The 6,000-nt window shown below is 51.6% G+C and overlaps 1 long non-coding RNA gene across 1 annotated transcript; it reads right to left on the minus strand.

The window, feature by feature from the left end:
• Positions 1-3,254: 3,254 nt before the first annotated feature.
• Positions 3,255-5,748, minus strand: LOC136562355 (uncharacterized). Its single transcript, XR_010784496.1, has 3 exons — positions 5,138-5,748; positions 4,510-4,698; positions 3,255-3,419 (listed from the first exon to the last, which is right to left on the minus strand). It is a non-coding gene; the product is annotated as an uncharacterized lncRNA (long non-coding RNA).
• Positions 5,749-6,000: the final 252 nt, after the last annotated feature.

A 6,000-nucleotide genomic window follows, 5' to 3' on the forward strand; every position in this document is an offset into this window, starting at 1 on the left:
TGGTCCCAATCCCTTTAATTCCAGGGAAATATCCCTTTATCCCAACCATCTTTATCAGGACAAAGTGGGCAGCAAAATCCAAGCGTTTATCCCAAAAAATCCATCCCTGGAGTGCTGGAATTGCAAGGAGCGCTTTTTCCATGAGGTGTCAGTGTGGCACCGGGATTCCCATCCCTGTTTTCCAGCAAGCCATGGAAAAGCCTCTTTGGATCAGCAGCGGATTCCAGCTCATTCCCAGCTCACAGCATTCCATGGATGGAGCAAGGGTTTGATCCCATTCCATGGGAAGGGATCATTCTGGAGTCAATCCCGCCCTGGCTCTTCCCCCCTCCGTGTCCCAAACTTCCACCCAGTCACATCCCAACATTCCAGCTGGGAATGCTCTTTCCCTCATCCTGGAAAAAGCAAGCAGGGAAAAGGAGTTCCCTGGAAAGGGGCCTGGGACAAGGGATGGAGGGACAGGGATGGAAAAGGGGATTCAGATGGGATACTGGGAAGGGATTGTCCCCTGGGAGGGGCTGGGGTGGAATTCCCAGAGAAGCCGTGGCTGCCTCTGGATCCCTGGAATGTTCCAGGCCAGGCTGGATGGGGATTGGAGCACCCTAGGATCGTGGGAGGTTCCCTGCCTATGGAATGGGATGGGATTTAATCCCTTCCCACCCACAGCATTCCATGGCATTCCCATCCATGGATTTGTCCCCAAAGTCCTTAAAATGCCTTTAAGCATCCCAGAGCCACTGGGAATGATTTTCACATTCCAGCCAAGTCGCCCTTGGCCGGAATTCCACTCTTTTCCTAAAATCCCACCCTGAGCCTTCATTCCCAGTAGGATTTCTTTAAAATCCCACCCCAAGCCTTCATTCCCGGTAGGATTTCTCCTTGGTGCCAATAAATGTCGCCATCCCGGCTTTTCCTGCATTCCCTGAACTCTTGGGAAGCAGCAGATTGTTGCAGGGAGTCGGGAGCTGGGAGCTCCTGCCGGAGCCATCCCGGTGTGGATTCCCAGAAATAATCCTAATGGGAAGCGACGCTGTCGGCTCCCATCCGTCAGCCCTGGCAGAGCCAATTGGCTCCGTCCCTTGGAATCATGGAAAGGACAGAGAAAATGGGAATATCCTCAGCTGTTGGGAGCTGCCAAGCGGCTGCTCCATGGGAACAGAGCACCGGGATGCGGCCGGAGCCGGGAAACTCCTGGTGCCACTGGCAGCTCCGAGGGCTCATTGGAATCCCAAATTTTCCACCCGGGATTCCTTCCTGCTCCTTGTTTTCCCAGCCCCTTCCATTGGGTTTTCCAGCCCTTTGCACTCTGCAATCCCAATTTTAACTCCTAAACTTTTGGCTCCTGGGTTTTGCTCCTAAGTTTTGTTCGTAAACCTTGGGCTTGGAATTTTTCCTCCCAGAGCTCAGGCTCTGAATTTTTGCTCCTAACTTTTATTCCTAAACTTTTGGCTCCTATGTTTTGTTCCTAAATCCGGGATCCTAATCTTTTATCCTAAACCCTGGGCTGCTAGTTTTTCTTCCTAATCCTTGAATTTTCTCATTTTCCTTCCTAAATCTGGGATCCTGATTTTTGTTCCCAAATCCCCGGGCTCCTTATTTTTATTCCTAAACCTTCAATCCCATCCAATTCCTCCCCTGCCATGGGCACGGACACCTTCCCCAATCCCAGGTTGTTTCAATTCCCATCCAACCTGACTTTGGACACTTCCAAGGATCCATCCACAGTTTCTCTGGGAAGCCTGTCCTGATTTTTCCAAGGTTTCCCTCCAATGGATATCCTGGGTGAGGATGCTCCTGCCTGGCCATGATCCCTGAGCATCCCCATCCCTCTCCAGCTCTGCTTCCCTGGGATCCTTTTAATCCATGGGATATTTCATGGATTGCTCATCCCTGCCCTAGCAGTGTTTTCCTAACCCTTCCCATTAATCCAGCTGCTTCTTTTCCATGCTGGAAAAAACCTCCCCTTCCTCTGTGCTCCAACAGACAGAGCTGCTTATCTGGAAAAGCAGGAAAATTTTCCCTAATCCCTCTCGGATCCCAGGATATCAGCAGGTAACGGGTTCAATACGGCACGAGGGCCCCGGCCCGGGGTCACGGGGGGAGCAATAAACAAAGCCTGGGTTGAATTACTCCTGGGAAATTCCTTGATCCACACCTGATTAAAGCCTCATCCCATGAAACCAGACGGTTCCCTTGGATCTGGATCCAGATCAGATGGAGCTGGAGCCCTGCCCACCCCACACAGCTCGTAAATTCCTTGGGATATGCCGCAGCTTTGGAGACTTTCCCCTCCTCTCCTTCCTCTGCTCCCTCTGCTCATCCCATTTGGATCCCAAGACTTACCTGGGATGCACCTGGAATCTTTCCGGGTGGAATTTGGGGGGGAAAACCCCCTCTGATCATTCCTGCATGGGAACAAAGTGACTTTGGGACCTTGGTTTTCCAACCGGCTCCTTTGGCAGCGTGTCCAAGAGGGAAAAATGTCCCTGCTTTTCAAGTGGAGCCAGGGCCAATGTAAATATTTATGGAATATTTTATTACAATCCCAATTTACTCCTTGATTGGAAACATTTCCTAATAACCCTCTGGAAAATCCAATTAAAGTGCAATTTAAGGGGTTTGCTTTGGGGTTTTTTTGGAATTGCTCTTTTGCCAGGAATGCTGATCCATAGGTCGAGTGGAGGGTTGGAATGTCAGCAGGGTTGGATGTCCATGGAAGAGCCTGTATTTAAAAATATGGGGAAAATAGCTGCTTCCTTGGGAAATCCCGGTTTTCCTTGGGAAATCCTGGTTTTCCTTGGGAATGGGGCAGCTCAGCCCTTCCAGGTACCAATTCCTGCTGCTTTTTTGTCCCTTTTATCTTGGTTTGGGGCACATCCCAAGAATCCCATCGGCTCCAGTGGGACCAGGGGCGTGGGAGGACTTGGAAACCCCCTCAGTGTGAGTGTGGGAGGCTTTGGGATCTTTATCCTGATGGGAATCCCAAAGGATAACGATTCCAAAATGATCCTTGGGGTTTGGGATGCCCAGCCAGGGCATGGAGCTGCTGCTCCGGGAACTGTGGGATTTATCCTTGGAATTGTCCAGTTCCTGGCTGAATTCCCAACTTTATTTGGCCAGCCCAGAACTTGTTCCCTGGTGTCTCCCATGGCAGCAGCTCCTATCAAACCTTCCTCTGCTTTCCCTCTTTTCCCTCTGAATCCCACATTCCGGACTTTCCCATCCCAACAAAAGGATGTTCCATCCAGTGAGGATGCCAGGAATGTTTAGGAAGTTTTATTTTTATTGTACAGGACGAAAAATTCCTCCTCAGGAATTCCTTGAGGACCCAAGACTTCAAGCAGGAGGCACAGGCTCCTTTTAAATTGAAAATCAGGGAATGCTGGAATCCTAACGAGCTGGGAAAGGCAATCATCTCCCTGGAAAACATTGGATTCATTAGGATGAACATAAAGGCAAACTTTGGGAAGATAATTGGATCTTTTAAATCTCCATGTTCTTGATCCCTGCTCGTCTCATAAATATGGATTTTTATATAATCCCTAAAAAAAAACCCAGGCTCCCGTTAAGGAGCACAAAAAGTGCGATAAATGCTGGGAATTTTTGACATGGAATCAAAAGAAAAAGGAACAAAAGGGAAGAGATTTGAGTCCAAAGGCTCCTCCTGGCACATCCTGGCTGTTCCTGGTGCTGGAGGGGATGAATCCATCCAGGAGCTGGATGAGCATTGGGAATCATCTGGGTGCTGAGGTCAGGGATTTCCATCACCCATCCCATCCCCATCCCCATCCCCATCCCCATCCCATCCCATCCCATCCCATCCCATCCCATCGTCCTGTGCCCTCTGGGAATGCTGAACCTGCTGATCTCCACTGGTGATGGGAAAAGGCTTTTCCCAAAAACCCCAGGGTGGTGTCCTGCTCCAAGTGCTCCTGGTGTGGCACTGGGAGCTGCTTTCCATGGAACAATTATCCACGGCTGCACAATGCCAGGAATGCCTTTTAATCCCTGTCCTGCTGTGGGGAACATTCCCACGTTTTTGTGCCTCTGTTCCCAGAATCCCAAACTGGTTTGGGCTGGGAGGGATCCATGGGCAGGGACACCTCCCACTGTCCCAGGGTGCTCCAGCCTGGCCTTGGACACTTCCAGGGATCCAGGGGCAGCCACAGCTGCTCTGGGAATTCCAGCCCAGCCCCTCCTCACCCTCACAGGGAACAATTTCTTCCCAATATCCCAATATCCATCGCTGCCCTCTGGCAGTGGGAGCCATTCCCTGTGTCCTGTCCCTCATTCCTGTGTCCCCAGTCCCTCTCCAGCTCTCCTGGAGCCCCTTCAGGCCCTGAGCTCTTCCTTTCTCCAGGGGAACATTCCCAGCTCTCCCAGCCTGGCTCCAGAAGGGGCTCCAGCCCTGGAGCAGCTCCGTGGCCTCCTCTGGAATTGCTCCAGCAGCTCCAGATCCCGCTGGTGCTGGGATCCAGGGCTGGAGCAGCTCTGCAGGTGAGGCCTCACCTGAGGTGGACAGATGCCATGGATTTTCCAACACCAAGGATTCCTCTGGGATCACTGGAATTCCTCTGGTGCTTCCGTGGAGCTGGATGTGACCCACTGGAGTGAGGAGCAGAGAGGGGATGGAGCTCCAGGCATGGAAACTCCCTGGAAAGGTGAGGCCATGAACTCCTCCAGCTCTTCCCAGGTTTTCTGCCAATGGAAATGGAGGCAAGTCAGGCTTAATAATTAATTCAGGCTTATTTAAACTCACGGCTCCTCTCAGTGCAGCAATGATCCATCAGACACGTTCTCCTCGTGTATCCAGTGTCATTTTTAGTGGATACTTCAGGAGAAAAAGCTGGTTATTCCCTGTTTAATTAAACCTGTCATTAGTCTCCGGATCCTGGGTCAATCCTTGGGAAAATCCAATGCCTTTCCCTCCCTTCCAATGATTAAACCATCGATCAAGAGCGGCTGTTTAATCTCTCTGCCCATAAACAGCCGTTCTTGGCAGGCCCAGCCAGATGGGCAGATAATTTCCAACGTAACTTGGAATCTATTGGAGTTTCTGGAAGCCTGGCTCGGAAAAGGCCTGGAATATCCCAGGGATGCCCGTGCAATCACACGGCCAATTTGCGGGAGTAATTACCTCGATTCCGCGCGTGCTCCCGGTAATTGGCGCCCCAGATGGTGTCGGGATGCATGGATGGCCACTTGTGCACGGAGAGCCACGCCACGGGAATTGCATGCGCAAATCCGGCGTGGATCCCCAGTATTCCGTGTATCCCGAATATTCCGTGTACTCCTTGGATCCCGAGTATTCCGTGTATCCTGCATATCTCCCTGGAGCAGGAAGTGCTGTGGTCAAGGTGGGTGCTTGAGGCATTTCCATGGGACATGGAATGTCCTCGGTTGGAAGGGACCCATGAGGATCATCCAGGTACAGCCCCAAGAATTTTGGGAAGTGCCCTGGAGAGAGGGAGGAGCCTGGAGGGCATCCGTAAGCAGCCAGGGTCTGGCTGTGACTGGGGAATGCCATGGGCAGCTGGAAGCAGGAGGGTGTTGGAGCCGTGCTGCCAGCTGTGATTCCCACGGGATAAATCCGCCTTCAAACGCCTTTTCCAAGGCTGGCCTGTAGTGAATCCATGTGCCCTTCCAGAGGTGTATCCATGTTCCATCCCATCAGTGCACGTGTGTGCCATTCCATCAGTGAATCCATGTGCCATCCTAGCGGCACGCCCATGTTCTATCCCATCAATCCATCCCTGTGCCACCCCATCCATGTTCCATCCCATCAGTTCATCCAGGTTCTATCCCATCACTCCATCCCTGTGCCGTTCCATCCACGCATCCGTGTTCTATCCCCTCTGTGATCCCTGTACCATGCCATGCTTTTATCCCTGTGCCACCCTATTATTTTATCCCTGTGCCATCCCATCCTTTTTTCCATGTGCCATCCCATCCATTTATCCATGTCCCATCCCATCCTTTTGTCCCTGTTCCATCCCATCC

Source organism: Molothrus aeneus, chromosome 13 (assembly GCF_037042795.1).
Source record: "Molothrus aeneus isolate 106 chromosome 13, BPBGC_Maene_1.0, whole genome shotgun sequence".
In the NCBI taxonomy this organism is placed as follows: domain Eukaryota; kingdom Metazoa; phylum Chordata; class Aves; order Passeriformes; family Icteridae; genus Molothrus; species Molothrus aeneus.